We start from the raw sequence: 16,059 nt of genomic DNA, 5'->3' as shown, positions 1-16,059 counted from the left end.
GAGATGTATGTTAGAGGATTCAAGCCATGAACCTCTATAGCCTTTGTTAGTGTTGTGTATTCTTTTTAGTTTTGTTTGTTTGTATGCTTTGGAGTTTAATATGGCGTCCATTTTGCTGAACTAGTAGACATTTTTATGTTTTTATTTCGGGTGAGGGATTTTCTCTTTTCTGATGACTCATTGGTTAACTCGGGCTGTTTTCTGTTCTTGTGTGAAAGTTGCCATCTATACTCATTGACACTTTTTTCGTTTGCATTCTCTATTCTATGAGATTTAACGTCAATCAATGAGAAAATACACCAACGACAGTTATAACCAAAATACACCCGCATGGGGCTGGCAAGCTAACAGTTTTCAGAAATGGACCAATGTCAATACAAAATATATCAGCTCTAAATCGTCACAAGTCGTAAAGTTGAGGTTATATATGTTGAGCTCGTCAGACATACCGATAATTGAATAATGCGCTGCCCATCATTCAAATGCCATTCAACCTGGCTCAATTTCTACAGACAATCTCCTTTAAGAAACCAGACTGGGACTGTCTTCAATGTCTAGAATATGTTGTCAATTACGTTCTAAATCATTTCTTATCAAACAAAAAAAATCAAACACCAGACTTAAAAGACGCGTTTCGTGTACAAAAAAATGATTAGTGATGCTCGATAAAATATATAGTCAAAAGGCCAAATAAAATACGACGGTGAAGAGCATTGAGGACCAAATATTCCATAAGGTTTTTGCCAATACAGCCAAGGTACTGTATACCTTCGTAGAACAAAATCCTAGTAGGTATTATGAAAATGTCTTGTAAACCGTTTTTTAAGAGCGCGTATTGCTTTTAGAAAATTAGTTTAACAAAGAACTTCCACGAATAATTCAAGTCAGGTGAGCTAACCATTACCACTCAGTCCAAGTATCTAGTCGGATGTCATTTTCCTCATCTGGTTTTCTATATTTTTATGTGCTGTTTTTTGGGTCTTTTTGTCGACTTTTATTTTTATTTGGTCATGGCATTGTCCGCTTGTTTTCAGATGAGTTTTAATATTCCTTCCGCCTCTCCTCTAGTACCTGCTGTTATAAACTGATTTTATAAACCAATTTGTAATTTATAATAACAACTGGAATAGTGCACGATTACATCAATTACTAGATACTATAATGCTGGTTGACTGGTATCTATCGAATGTATTCTCACCTCAGTAGCAAGTGCTTCGGTACCGATTTATAATATACACATTTATAATTTTCCGTTGTTGATAACGTGTTTTTTTTTTTTACAAGAAAAGGTTCACTCCTGAAAAATAAACATAAAACGAATTATTCTATAAGTCATGTAAGTGATTGATTATTAGTTGTGAAAGTTCCTATAAGTCATGTAAGTGATTGATTATTAGTTGTTAAAGTTCCAGTGGCATATATTTCGTACATAAAGATTGGTAATTGCAAATTGAGGGTATATTGGATAGTTAACGTCCCCATTTTGATCGACGCGAATTTTTACATCCAAGTACAACAAAGACGTCCAATTTTACATAGTATTCAACTATGATAATCGGTCGGAAAAAGACAGAAATAACGATATTTCTATTCCCTGCCACCTTTTGAGGGAACTCGGCTCTGCTTTTACGTGTAAATATCCTTTTGGTAGTTAGTTTCTACTTATTTATATATATATATATGGCTTTCAAATGTGAATGTTGTAGCGTTCCGTATGATGGTAAAACCAGAAATAAAAATGCTTCTGACGCACGTATTTAAAAAGTGTTATTTTCACTTAAAAAGTCATTAGATATTTTCTTGCTTGTGTTCGATTAGAAGATGGCGTATATTGTCAAGATTGTTAGCATTACATGTATGGTTTCTATCTGGTTCTTTTTTCGTAGATTCGTTCTTCGACAGACATTTAATCTTGATCTGGTTATAGTTACTAAATACATGCACAAGAGATGATAATAAAAAATGTACCTTACGCCGAAGCCGCAATCCTACTTACTTTATCATATCACTACTACAATGTACTAGTAGTAATTACCAAACCTGTTCTTACGATGGTCAACTAGACGGGTGCGATAATGGAGGCAGGAACCTATAAGCCATTCCAGATTACATAAGTCAACACTAAGTTTTTCCTCGTGTTTCTAATGCTCAATTTGTGTATCAGTAGTCAGCAAGGCTTTGAGTTGTCTCATATTATTTTGGTACAGCAAGAAAGTTGTCAGCGAAAACTCTGGTGTTAATTTATGTATATGTATTTTTTTAAGACTAAATTGTTCCCTATGGTTCTACTGAAAAAACACTTTTTTTGAAGACACCGTCTTGAAAAACCTGCTGAGTTGAATGTTCAGCGTCTTAAATTACATGCATGATACGGAAGAAAATAGCTAAAAGATCAAATTGCCGCGAAAAATTGCCTGTTTACAGTATATTACTGTAATTCGAGTGATGATTTATACCGTCCATAGAATACACAGAACTTGTACCCCTCGACTTTATTCTCACCTCATTTACGTACGTGATTTACAACATATTTAGAATACGTCTGATTCCAACTCTTGATAGAAAAAAAAGTGTCATATATCATTCATGCCATAACATGTACGACGCATGTCTGAGACACATGTATGCCACAACATCAATTGAATACTAGTACTATATACATATTCAATATGTTATGCACCAAGTGAACTGACAGTGTCATTCCTCTACTAGATCCCTTCACCGTCACAGAGTATCATGCTGGCATCAAGTGCAGAATGAGATGTTTGTGCTTTTAATCACATGCCTAGCCTAATAATGGTATATCTGCTGCTTCGTAGTGGTATGTGTCAACCTTGGCCTTAAAATGCATCAACTATTTGCCGCTGGACACTAATTTACCATCAATCAAGACAACCGACATACATTATGGTTTACTTAAGTTTTGTAACTATGATATATTTCATACATATTGAAATGAACGATCGAACTTATTTCTATATGCAATATCTTTGAAATGATTGATATTTTTGTCGAGGATCTTTACCCCACTTAGTGCTATGGCTATATTACATATACACCTTATTCGCCCTTCTTTTTGTCTTTTTGTCTTACTGTTACATATTATTTCTGACGCCTTTTTCTCGTGTACAACTGAATACAATTACTTTATATTTAATCACCAGCTTGATAGTGATGAATTGTTATGTATGACGACTTTTTGTATCTGTTGAATATCCTATTCCTGTATGTCGATATTTTGAATTTTACAAAATTTTGATTGAATTTAAAATAAAAATACTACATACTTATTTACTTTTAAACGAAATGACGACATGTTTAGTATACAGCTTTAACGGTAATGAGTTGAAAGGTCTGATGATATAGTAGATACCCTGTTTTCTGAAATTTTGAATTAATGAAGTTATGCTTAAGCTTATCACGCTTGTTTTCACGTGTGCAACGGGAGATAACCCCATTTGAAAAATTGAAAAATCGAGAAAAAAAAATGTATGATTGCAAAGATACAATTCTCCAGCAGAGACCAAATGTCATAAAAATTAACAACTATAGGTCACTGTGCGGATTTCAACAATGAGCAAAATCTAAACTGAAAAGTCCGCTATAACACGACCTAGTGTGATAAATGTTAAACAATTCAAACGAGAATAGTATGATATGATTTATGTACAAAACAGTCCTGATTTATGTACATATATCAATAAACGAAAAACAAAAATGATATACAGCAACAAACAACAGTCACTGAATTACAGGCTCGTGACAAGGGACAGGCACAAAAAGAATGTGAAAATGTTATAAACATGTTTGCAGGTGCCAAACCCTTCATTGTCCATGATACATCGTCCATAACAAATGCATGATGCAACTTTTACTTACGTTTAGAATAAATTAAGTATAAGTTATTGTTGCTTTTCCGCACGTCTGTAATATACGAGTCCTAGATCTAGTACAAGTGTGAGACATTGGTTTTTATCCTATTGAATATTGATAACATATCAAAAACAAAATTCATAACGCAAAAGTAATGGAAAATTAAAGTTTGATATTTGGAATAACACGTAAATATTGCTAATGAAATTTAAAATTGTCTTATAAATATGTTTATATAGATTAGACAGTTGGTTTTCTTGTTTGAATGGTTTTACAATAGTAATTTTGGGGGTCATTTATAGCTTAATGTTCGGTGTGAGCCAAAGCTATGTGTTGAAGACCGTACTTTGACCTTCATATATAATGGTTTACTTTTATAAATTGTGACTTGGATGGAGAGTTGTCTCATTGGCACTCATACCACATCTTCTGATATCTACCAACTGTACGTATACTTTAGATTGTGAATATGAATGATCAAAATATACTTGCCTTCTACAAATAGTTATATGCAATTAAAATGTATCTTGTTTTCTTATTTTATCTTACGTTTTATGGTATGGTTGATTGTTAGACTGGTCAATGAAAAAGGAAGAAGAAAAGTAACTCTTAAATGTTATAGATTAAACACTTTTTATATATATATTTCCCTCGAACGTGCGGTATATTAGGTCTTGGTAGCAGATAAAAATAAAAAGCTTCTTTCAAACGGAGCAAAATCGTATGCCTCAAACTTGAATATTCGTATATCTTTTTATTTCATTACAGTACCGGTGTCGTAAATGTTTTCGGCTGCGAATATTAAAGCAACGAAAGAGGCGGGACGGATACATAAGAAATAAGACATTATACACTGTAAATATTTCTAGTTTTTCTTTAAACATATTAGATTAGAATAGTTAGATCTTGTTTAGACACATGTAAGTAATACATATCACATATTTGCTTAAGTCAGATATATACATATGGACCGATGTTTATATCTGATTAAATCGTTGGAGTTCTTTATAGTAGTTTGATATCTCTTTATTTCAATTACAATAGAATAGTATTACGACATGCTATGTCGTAATTACGACATAATTAATTTTTTTTGAATGGCCCTTATCGGCTTCCGTAGTATTATGTCTAACTTTTTCTTCATTTTTTTTTAAATCAAAGATGAAAAAATAAAAATAGAAATGTTTCTTTTTTTAAAATGCCGACAGATAGGATGGTTTTGTCATGTCAGAATTTTAATTTTTTATTCAAATCCTGATATCCTTGTTCATTTCATTTTACAATATTCTAACTATTTGAATTATTCTTGTTAACTACATGTACTGTGACCTTGGAATTCCTTTGATCTATAAATTATCCGTCATACGTCATAACTGTGTATAGATACATGTCTATTATAAATACAGATCTGTAATAATATACATTCTTTTAATGGTTTGAATTGTTTTGTCATTAACTAATATGACATGTATGTGATCTTGAATTACTTGACGTGGCAATACATGATTTCTCACGCCAATAAATACTATTTATGAATGGGATGAAATACTTCATCTCAAGTATAAGCACACTCTTGAGACAAGTATAGGAAAGAATAATTTTATTGTAACATCAAAATAAAAACTTTTAATCTTGTTCTTTTATGTCATGACGTACAACTTTAGATTATATAACAACTCCTTATGATAACACGAACCTTCAAAAATAAAGTGTCAAGACTGTAGACTTTTATGTATTCCCCGGATCATAGTAATTTGATAATTCTCGTTGACTTTTATTAAAAGCTTCCAAATTTCAATGTCGAAATGTGTCATTTAAAAAAATGATACAGATCAAGGTATCTGAAAATACAATGGGAGTACACCTTTTAGGCAGAGACATATATACACATGTGTATATAATGTCTCTGTTTTAGGTAACGTTAGGAGCGAGACCTGTAAACAGTATATATGTACATGTACATAGCTTTATCAAGGCCGTTCCCCTCCCCCTAAATCTGTCTCTGAAAGATGAATCATTAATTCAAACAAACTGTTGACTACCTTTATGGTTCGATGTTTTAAGGACTGCAAATAAATTTTCCCCAGCTTTTATCTGCTCCTTACTCAAATTTGTCGATGGCGGATCCAGAAGTTTTCACGAAATGGGGGGCCCTGTTTGCCGCTCCAGTCATGCTTCAATGATTTCTTATATAATCAACCAAATGTTTCCCAAAAATGGGGGGACCGGGCAACTGTTACTTGTTGTCTCTCTACGAATCTTGGTTTGATATCAAATTATAGTCCGGTGTCTCTGGTTATAGTAAATGGTTTCCGAGTGAAATTTTAATTATTTTCATTTATTTTGGAAGCCAAAGCCCATGCGACAACTGCTTGATATCAAATTTTTTTCACGTTAATTTGAGTTTAAAATGTTTTTTATTTTGCTAAATCTTCGAGGCCAATTTAAAATATCAAGAGTCAGATGGAGTATGTTTCCCCCAAAAGCGACAGTTGGTCGGCAGACACGTGTCACCGCGTTTGACAACTACTTCTTACTTTTACATGTTTTTTTTTCTCCTTCAGTTTTACCTCAAAAGATAAGATCTAAAGGAAACTTTTCAATTTGTTCCTGTTTTTTTGAAAAGTGGATCGATAGATTCTTAAAAAAACAAGAATTATTTTTACACGAGCTAGAACATGTTTTTTCGTGTGTACAATTCGTAGTAAAATTTCCGTAAATGTTTTAGTACTATCATTTTACTATTTGAGGTTAAAAGTATAATTTTCATAATTGTCGCCGTTGAATTGTTGATTGTACTTATTTTATAGATAAAGAAAATTCAATTGAGTCACCCATTTATAAAACCGCAAAATGAACTTTAAAGTACACTGGAGTACTAGCTTACCTCAATTCAAGATAGACAACTCTTCTTTGAATTTACATAGAAATGTATTGCACTAATAGTAAATATTTTTTGATATTTATTTTATGTCTTTACGGCTTTGTTAAGTACATTTCAAATTCCATTAGGAAAAAAATATATTAAAAAATTGTGAAGTGCATTTGATGCATTGTAAGTCAAAATATTTTCATATTAATAAATAAACACGTAAACATGCAAACCACACTCCTTTATTTTGGACACTTTGACAAAGAGAAGTCACTTAGTGCAACCAGTACTTGTTTAGTAAACACTTGAAAATTTATTTCATTTATTATTTCAACTAAGTAAATGTAGCCTTTGTATATAACTGTGGTGAAGAAATATTTAACAGTGTTGGCTGTTTTAAAAATTTGCGAGAAAAGACTATGAAAATGCTGGCGAATTACCTACTACGAAGGTAAATACTTTAAAAAAAATATTATTTATATATATTTATTATGAATATATTGTTTTTGCATGTATTTGATTACTAATATATATCATTTAGAAGAAAAAAAAGCTATATAATATTATAGCAATATAAAACAATTACTTAGAGATGTAGCGTAAATATATAAGGCATGTCGCAAACAAAGTTTAGAATAATAAATAGAAATTTGAAAAAAATATTATTTTTTCTAATTTTACAAATATTTTCAACTGAGTTTCGTAACTTAAAACCATTTGTGTGTTTGGTAAATTTTTATATGAAACAATCAACAGTTTTATGCAAGTGGAAAACAAAATATTAGGACCAAAGATATGATTCATCCGCGGGTATTTGACAATATACAAATGTAGTTAGTATAACCTATTGATGAATATCCAGTCAAACGCAAAGTAATCCACGTGTTATCACTATTGAAATTTAAGTAAAATTCTAAGATCGCAATCACAGGAATTTTATACATTTATAAGGGTAAAAATTTAAGAACAAATGCCTGCAATACTTATAATGTATAATTATATCATACACGTGTACATTCTGTAAATACCTACATGTTAACCTATACTTTTAATTAGTTTAATGGGCCGGAAAAAATGAATTGAATTGAATTATATTTATTGATATTGTTTAACCCGGGTTAACCTGCATTAATTGGGTAAAAAATATCTTCTATTTTTTATATGTAGATTCTATATTTTATTTAACAACATTTACAAAATAAAACAATTGGAGCAAAAAGAGAAAAATATAATGTATCTACACATTTTTTTCCGGAGAAAAAAAACCGAAATATTAGAGGGAAAATATAGAAAAGAATATAATATATATAAACAACAAGAAAATAATGAAAAGAATAATTAAGTTTTCATTTATCCCGTGGATTAGTAATATATATGCACATAGAAAAAAAATACAAATATTATTTATTTAACATTCCGTTTCATTTTACATGTTGAATCTATATATTTTTAAAGATAAAACCTGCAGTTTTTCTGCAGTTATTCTTATTTACAGTCTTCAACTTTTAAAATGGTTCTTTGCTTAAAAAAATGAAAATGAAACCTTTTAAAATTATGCGCCTAAAAGTCGTTTTACATTTGTATTTTGTATTGATTTCATATTTTGAAATTAATCCAGTTATTTTTTTTATTAACTAGCGATTTTTTTTATCGCCTGTATTAATAAAAATAAAAAAAATATATAGACAGACTTACATTTAAAATAGGATCAATTTTTAACAAAAATAAAATTTGCGGTAGAGGCACGGGCATTAAGAGAACAGAAAATGTTCTTCCATGGTTTGTGAGTTAGTAATATTGTTTGAGAATTTATCCGAGGTATGTCCACTTTATAAAACATGTCATTCTAGCTTTTAACATTTATAAATTTAGAATTGCCTACACTATGTGCTATTCTTCGTTCAAATGCCTATGCGGTCAAGCAGATTTCTTTTAAAGTTAGCTTTAAGCGTGAACTATAGATCTAACAAAACCTTTGAACGACCGATGAATCACTGTCGAGATCCTTATTACCAAATCGAATTAATCCTCTTTTTGGATTGTTGTAATTTTGTCTTTTGATTAAAATTAGAAGGACTTAAATTTATATACAAATATGAACACTTAAAACAAAAATATGGCGGCTAATGAAAGAGAATTAATTCAATAGTTTACTTAGAACGACAGATGAATCACTGATGAATTATTCTAAATTAACTTTTAGTAACAAAAAGGCATTTATTGTATCTGTTTTGCTTCATAACATTTACATTTGGTTAATATTATAATCAGTAATGTTGCTATACACTGATGTTTCAATTTTATATATCATGACTTCTGGGAACTCGATTGACTTTTACAGAAATGCAGAAATATTTTTTATTTGCCATTAAAGCGCGAGGTTTGGCTTGCCGCAAAACCAGTTTCAACCCACAATTTTTTTTTAAATGTTCTGAACCAAGTCAGGAAAACGGCCGTTGTTATATTATAGTTCGTTTCGGTGTGTGTTACATTTTAGTGTTGTGTTTCTGTTGTGTAGTTGTTCTCCTCTTATATTTGATGTGTTTCTCTCAGTTTTAGTTTGTAACCAGAATTTGTTTTTTTCTCAATCGATTTATGAATTTCGAACAGCGGTATACTACTGTTGCCTTTAGTTAGACACGAGGTAGTCTCTAAAGAATGCCAGATAGTAAACTTTATTTTTTTTTACATTTTAAGTTTTTTTTTTGTGTTTTTTTTTTTAATCCCTCCTCACCACTCCCATTTTTAAAAAAAGTTTTAAGGGTTTTTTTTTGTGTTTTTTTTTTTAATCCCTCCTAACCACTCCCAAAAACAAACGCGTTCGTAATTGGGGATGTATCTACACATCAAAACATACAAACAACACAATGCCACAAGGTACCATAATATTACAGACCCTCGTTGAAATATATGTACTGCAAAATGTCTCACAAATATTTTAATTCATAATTCATAAGTATTATTTATTTCTGAATCCGATTGTTACATTCTAATGTATAATTATTTGCATGTTTTGAAACTATTATATTAACTATATCTACTAATGATAATATGCATGGTGTGTAATTAAAGTTTCTCGTATATATTTAATTTTGAACTAATATTATAAAACAGTTATATATAAAAGAAACTACACTATATATTATATACATACTGAAGGGTTATGTATTTTATGAAATTGTCCTAGCTGTGCTACATTTATATAATTGTTGGTCAATTTGTTTCTTTTAAATTTCGCACCGATATTCGGTCTGATGAGACACAATTTTTCCACCAACTGAAGAAACCTAATGCAGGCGCCATGAAATCTTTGAAAGTTCGTGGCCATTTTTATGTTTTACCATGAGTAATGGCGGAGCATACACACAATCGTTGCATTCACATATGGTGTGGTTTTGGAGGGAAAAGCAATTAAATCCTTAGCTTATTAATGATTTAATCTACTAATTTTAAATGTGAAAGTTTTACACATTTTTGTTCTGTTTCAAACAAATAAAATAATATGACCACAAAATGTTAAGTTGTGTTTAAGTTATTTTTCAATTACATTTCCGTTCAGTAGGATCACACATTGGCTAGCTCATATTTTGTTTGGCGTTGTTCATAAAGTTTTTAGGTAACTAAGTGTGTTTAGACAAGAACAATAAAAGCTATTATAAATATATAAAATTATAAAAGAATATTATGTGGCTGAACAAGTATCGAATTTATCGCTTACAATAAGTTTGACAATTAAAATTTAATGTTAAACTTCTGGGCCCAGTTTCACGAAGCTGTCTTAGGACTAAGACATGTCTTATAGGATGGTCTTACGGCATATCTTAGTCCTAAGTGGGTTTCACAAAGCGGTCCTAAATTAGGACATCTCTTAAAGTTGGTCATAAAGTTAGGACAACGCGAGAGGTGTCTTATGATGGTCTTAGGATAGTTATACGTTTATTTATATAAATTACACTCATTTTTTATATTAATTTTGAAAAAAATATCTTATTATTATCTAATTATCTATTCTCCTGTTCCTGTTTAGAACATATATACATTGACGGATTATTAGGATTTGTCAACAATAAAAATTCGATGTATTGATATAAAAATTGCACGATTTTATCTCTTAACCTTTTATAACCAATAAAGTCGAAATTGAATTCAACTCACTTGTACCAAAACAATGTCATAATTTTATATTCTTTTTTCTTAATTTTGCATTGAAAATTTCATATTTATATTGATGTATTGTTTAAAGATAATTTATATATAAATTACTTTTATTTTTTTATATTTATTTTGCAAATTATGTCATTATATTAATCAATACGTTTAGAATAATTTATGGTAAGACATACTACATTTACATGATATTTTTCCGTAGATCATATTTATATTTGAAAAAAAGAACTTGCGACAGGTTTAGGATGTCTTAGCTAGTAAGATGATCCTAAGACAGCTTCGAGACGAGGTCTGAGATATGTCCTAGGATAGTCATAAGAGGATCATAAGACATGTCTTAGGATAGCTTCGTGAAACCGGACCCTGCATGATTTGATGAAATTTTGCTTAGATTTTTTAAAATGGCTAACTTGATATCAAAATGACCGAATCAGTTCAAAATCTATTCTAATCTGTGTACAAAATTTCCCAAATGAGAATCAAGACACAATTTATAAAAATTAGAACGATATGCTTCATACCTGTACCCAGGGGGTTCGTCCGAACAAATAAGCACAGTTAAAGTCAACGTTCTGTTCGAATTGTGACTGTTAAGTTCAAGTGTTTTTAAGTCCAAATACCCCCCCCCCCCCCTTTTCCCCCTTGGAAATTCCCGGCTACGGGCGGCCTGTGTTCAGCAACAGTCTAAGTGCAAGTTCCAGTATAAGGAAAAGGGAATGTTCTCCGAACAGTTTAGTTACTTACATAAATATTTATTAACCCGAAAATTTTGAAAAGAGAGGCCCAAAACTAGACAACGTTATGAGTAGATCATGTAAAATGCAAGTGTGTGTGTAGGTCCATAACGGGACCCTTGCTCCTAACTTCGTTTCTGCTATCTCCTTTACATCTTTGCATGGATTTACAATTGAATGTAAAATAAAGGATGGCTTGTTTTTAACACGGTATAACTCTTTAGAAAAGGTTGTATATATTTACGCTTTTAAAGTAGTGATTTTCTCTTTTCTGAGTACTGTATATATATATTTCCCACACATACGATCATGGAATTTCTCTTAAGCTTGGTTATTAATGACTTATGTTATAAACGTGAACAGTGACTTCCTATAAGTTAGTGAAATTGCTGAATCAGATATATTTGCATCATGTGTGTCCTGTTTTACTATAAAATGCGTCAACATCAAATTTGAAAAATTATACATTGGACATGAGGTTAGGTTGCCAATATTAATTTTGACATCAGATCTGAATCCACTATTTTTCATTGATTCGGTGTTTTTTAATTTGAAGTTTATTGTCAAATTTATCAGTTGGTATATCTAGATATTCCTTTTTGCTTGTTTTTTTTTTATATCTTTTTTTACGATATTTAATTGTTTACTTGGTGATTAGAAATAAAACAATTAAGACGATAATAAGACAGCATATCAACGCACTTAAAAATGCAATAATGAAGTGAAAAGATATCACACTTATTTTGAATCTGTGGCCAATATGGTCGAAAAGACAGCTATTTTCTCCAATATTATACAGCCTTCCTCTTTTCTCAGACCCCCCCCCCCCCCAAAAAAAAAAATAAATAAAAATACAACCAACAACAATTGAACAACAACCCTTACATGATATTTTTATAAAGAGGAGTAAAACAATGAAGAATACGGTGAAATAAAATAAAATTAAACAGAACACTTTGATATATTTAAAATGTATGATCTATAAACGAATACACAACTATATTCTGAAATATTATATATTTTCAAAATTAATATTGTGTTTATGTTTCTGTATAAAAGATAACATGATTGGTAAGTTACTGGGCTGAAGTCGAATGAACAAACCGTTCATATAAAATGTGAAGCATGTGTACAGCACTTCAAACACAGTGTAATTTGAGATACGTAGTAAACTACCGTTGAACTATAAAACTGAAAAACGAAAAACGAATAAAAAGAAGTTACACTACTTTAGCCGGATTTTTTTATGCATCCAAACGCAAAAGGAGATGAACAAAAAATAAGTCAAACTTTTCTTTATAATATTATGCTTTTTAGTTTGAGCACAAACAAGTTTTTGATTTATCAATATTTGAACAACAGTATAAAATAAGCATAATTGATAGAATTCGTCACACTTTGTAAACTAAATAAAAAAGACGATACTATGGGGACTTTTAAAAACCCTAAGTCGAGCGGAACTGGCAAAGCCATGGAAAAAAGACAAACAATTTTATAAAGCAATAACACAGCGAAAAACAGTCTCCGCAAATAGAACGTCACTAGAAACAGGGTTTAACTCATGTGCTCTGGAAGAGTAAGCGATCCTGTTCCGCTAGTGACACATATCGGTGATGATATTGAGTCTCATTTATTTTGGGTTTTTTTCACAGAAAATTAATGACTTATGCTCCTTAAATTTTTCTATTATTTCAAGATTGACTATTTGCAATTGTTTTCTCATGTATAAAAAGTATTTGCCAAATATTCGAAGTGAATGTCCTTTTTTTTTGTTGCTATATTTGGAAACTTGTGTAGTTAAATCGTGTTCCTGTGCGGTTGATTTCAACCCGATTCCCTCTTATTTAGTTTTATTTTAGGACTAAATCGTGTCTTATGAGATAATCAAAAACTAATAAAACGACATATCCGATTTCTGACATTTTTGTAAATAGTTTTTTTCAAATCTAATTGACCTTTCAAAGATTGTATTGAAAAGTGCATATTTTCAATATACATGTATTAAGTTAAGTGATTTCACATGGCACGTTTTGAGTTTCAGAATTATAATAACTTCTCTACTTTTACGGCCATTAACGATTCCAATGTCATACTAATAGTACAAGAAACCAAATAAAAGTTTTGCCGTCAAAACAAAACCACCGAGGAGTGTTTCGCAGACGGTGACATATAAACTGATAAAAACGAGTTAAGAAGCAGACATGAAGTGGTCAGACAGGGTCTTTTGTCGTCTTTATTATTTGTGACATTAAACACACCTTGTTGTAAACCAAAGTATCCTCCATTTTGAGTCTATCATTTATTCAGTACAATAAAATATCCACAAATATTTTTTTTCAAACATTGCTAATAGTCAGACTTTATGAAATATGTAGCAAAAGTTCTTTTAATTGTTACATGCATACGTTTGTTGGGAAAATCAACCTTTGTTTCGATTTAATCTTTTATGTGTTTTCAATATCAAAATAACAAAAAGCGTTTATGCTGATGAATTTTTTTTAAAAGCTTACAAATGCTGATATACAGAGCTACGCAAATATCAAGGCGGTTTTCAAAAGTTGCTACCAAAATAAAAAAATGTGTTTTTGCGATTTAGTTTTCTATGCTAATGCTTATATATATAGTTCAGCTAACATAAAAGGTATGCAAAAATTACTATATCAAAACAAAGAAATATTTTTTAATCTGCATTAATTTTGTGATTTCACAGTTTAGCAACTATAAAAGAGTATATCGAAGATGATTACAAGTTTAAGACGATATGAATTTGGAATAGAAAGAAGTAAAATGCATGCGCAATGTTTTATTGCTCGTCATTTGTTCACTTTCTCGTGTAAATAAAACATTTGGCGACATGGGGTTCACCCAAGTATTCAATGGGGTTGTGTTAGTCATTCTGAAGTTGATGGCGAAGTGTTTTTTGTGGATATTTTGTCTGTTTGTTGTTTTTTTTCTTTTGGTCCTAGTTTTGCCTGTTTTTCTTCAACTTATATTTTTTATTGCTCTCTATGCATCTTTGTATTCTATATTTTTACACAAGTGAAGTGTAGTGTAACTTGACTATTCACGTATTCATCCTTGTTTAATTAAACATTTCTAAATCAATTTTAACATCATCTGTAATCTCGTGATAGCGAGATCAGAGCGCATACGTAGATACGGCCTTCGATACTCCAACGGATCCAATGAGATACTTAATTAAACTGAGATCGACATATTTAGTGCTTCTCAGCTAAAATAGATAGAAGTTAGAAAAAGAGACTGGTCAGCTTCTCAGCTAAAATAGATAAAAGTTAGAAAAAAAGACTGGTCAGCTCGAGAGTCCGAAAAGTGTGTCCGTGTAGTGTGACATGTTTTTCTGCGGACTGTTACATTGTAAACTGGCACTGGCACGACTATGCTTATCTAATTTAACAGTTTATTTCAATTTTAATTCAAGAAAGTAAATGCAACAGCGTGGTTATATTGATTTGTAAAACATCAGTTGTTTGCACCATTAATGGAGAACAGAGATTTAGTTTATGCTTTACATCCTCCTTATAGAAAAATTAGATATACAAGGATTGAGAAAGCCACTAAAATACAAAAGGTAATTTTGCACATAATAATACGTATACACTTTACATCAATATATGTTCGAACATATTAAAATGTGCAACTGCGTTAAATCTATGACACCGGAAACGAAAAAGTAAGATATGGTAATCATCGTTTATTTTGAAAATGCAAGGTATACAAGTTATTAATTTTCCAACACAATACCATATAAAGTAAAACATCATATGACAAATCTGCATTATCTGTTAGTCAGGTGATAATGTATTTTAATCTGAATTGAGTCGGTTCTAAATGTGGACACGTGCATGTTGCGGTTTTGTATTAGTGTGCATCTAAGGTATAGGTGTGATATATATTAGGTTTAAATTACTATACTATGTGATTCATTATCAATTTATATAAGTTTAACCATAGCATTTAATACTTGGTCTCAGACCTCCCAAAACCAATAGATACCATTTAAGATCACTTAACTAGTGTCTAGTTTAAAAGGTTAAATGGGGCAGCAATGTATGAATACCCACATGTATAATTAGATCTATTTTCAATATTGCACTACCAGTGGAAAGGTACTAAAATGGCTCTTAAGGTTGGGGAAAATATTAAATAAGATTTTAATCGTTAAAACAATTATAAACGGTACTTGCAAATGTAAAATAAAAAGAGATGACCACAAAGTTTGAAAAGGAAATATCCTTTAAGCAGGAAATCATCTTTTAACCTTTAGTTACATTTATCTACACCAGAAAGTAATAAAACACCGAATAACATTAGAACTGTTACCCTGACTGCATATCTTTTTTTGCAATCCGCAAAGGCAGATATACTTTTATGATTAAAATGAAAAATGAAAGC

General features: G+C 30.7%; 1 protein-coding gene across 2 annotated transcripts in view; it reads left to right on the top strand.

Annotated features, from left to right (window-relative positions):
- The first annotated feature begins 3,928 nt into the window (after window positions 1-3,928).
- LOC139524376 (retroviral integration site protein Fli-1 homolog) overlaps window positions 3,929-16,059 on the top strand; it is a 29,131-nt gene continuing 17,000 nt past the window's right edge. The window contains exons 1-2 of one of the 2 annotated variants that reach the window (XM_071319143.1): window positions 3,929-4,793; window positions 7,085-7,196. The gene's annotated coding sequence lies outside the window, so the exon portion shown is untranslated. Of the gene's footprint in view, window positions 4,794-6,998; window positions 7,197-16,059 lie in introns of those variants that run through there. The other variant, XM_071319142.1, reaches the window with a different exon arrangement.

This window comes from Mytilus edulis, chromosome 5, assembly GCF_963676685.1.
Source record: "Mytilus edulis chromosome 5, xbMytEdul2.2, whole genome shotgun sequence".
Classification (NCBI taxonomy): Eukaryota; Metazoa; Mollusca; class Bivalvia; order Mytilida; family Mytilidae; genus Mytilus; species Mytilus edulis.
This window is presented reverse-complemented; position numbering and strand designations above follow the sequence as displayed.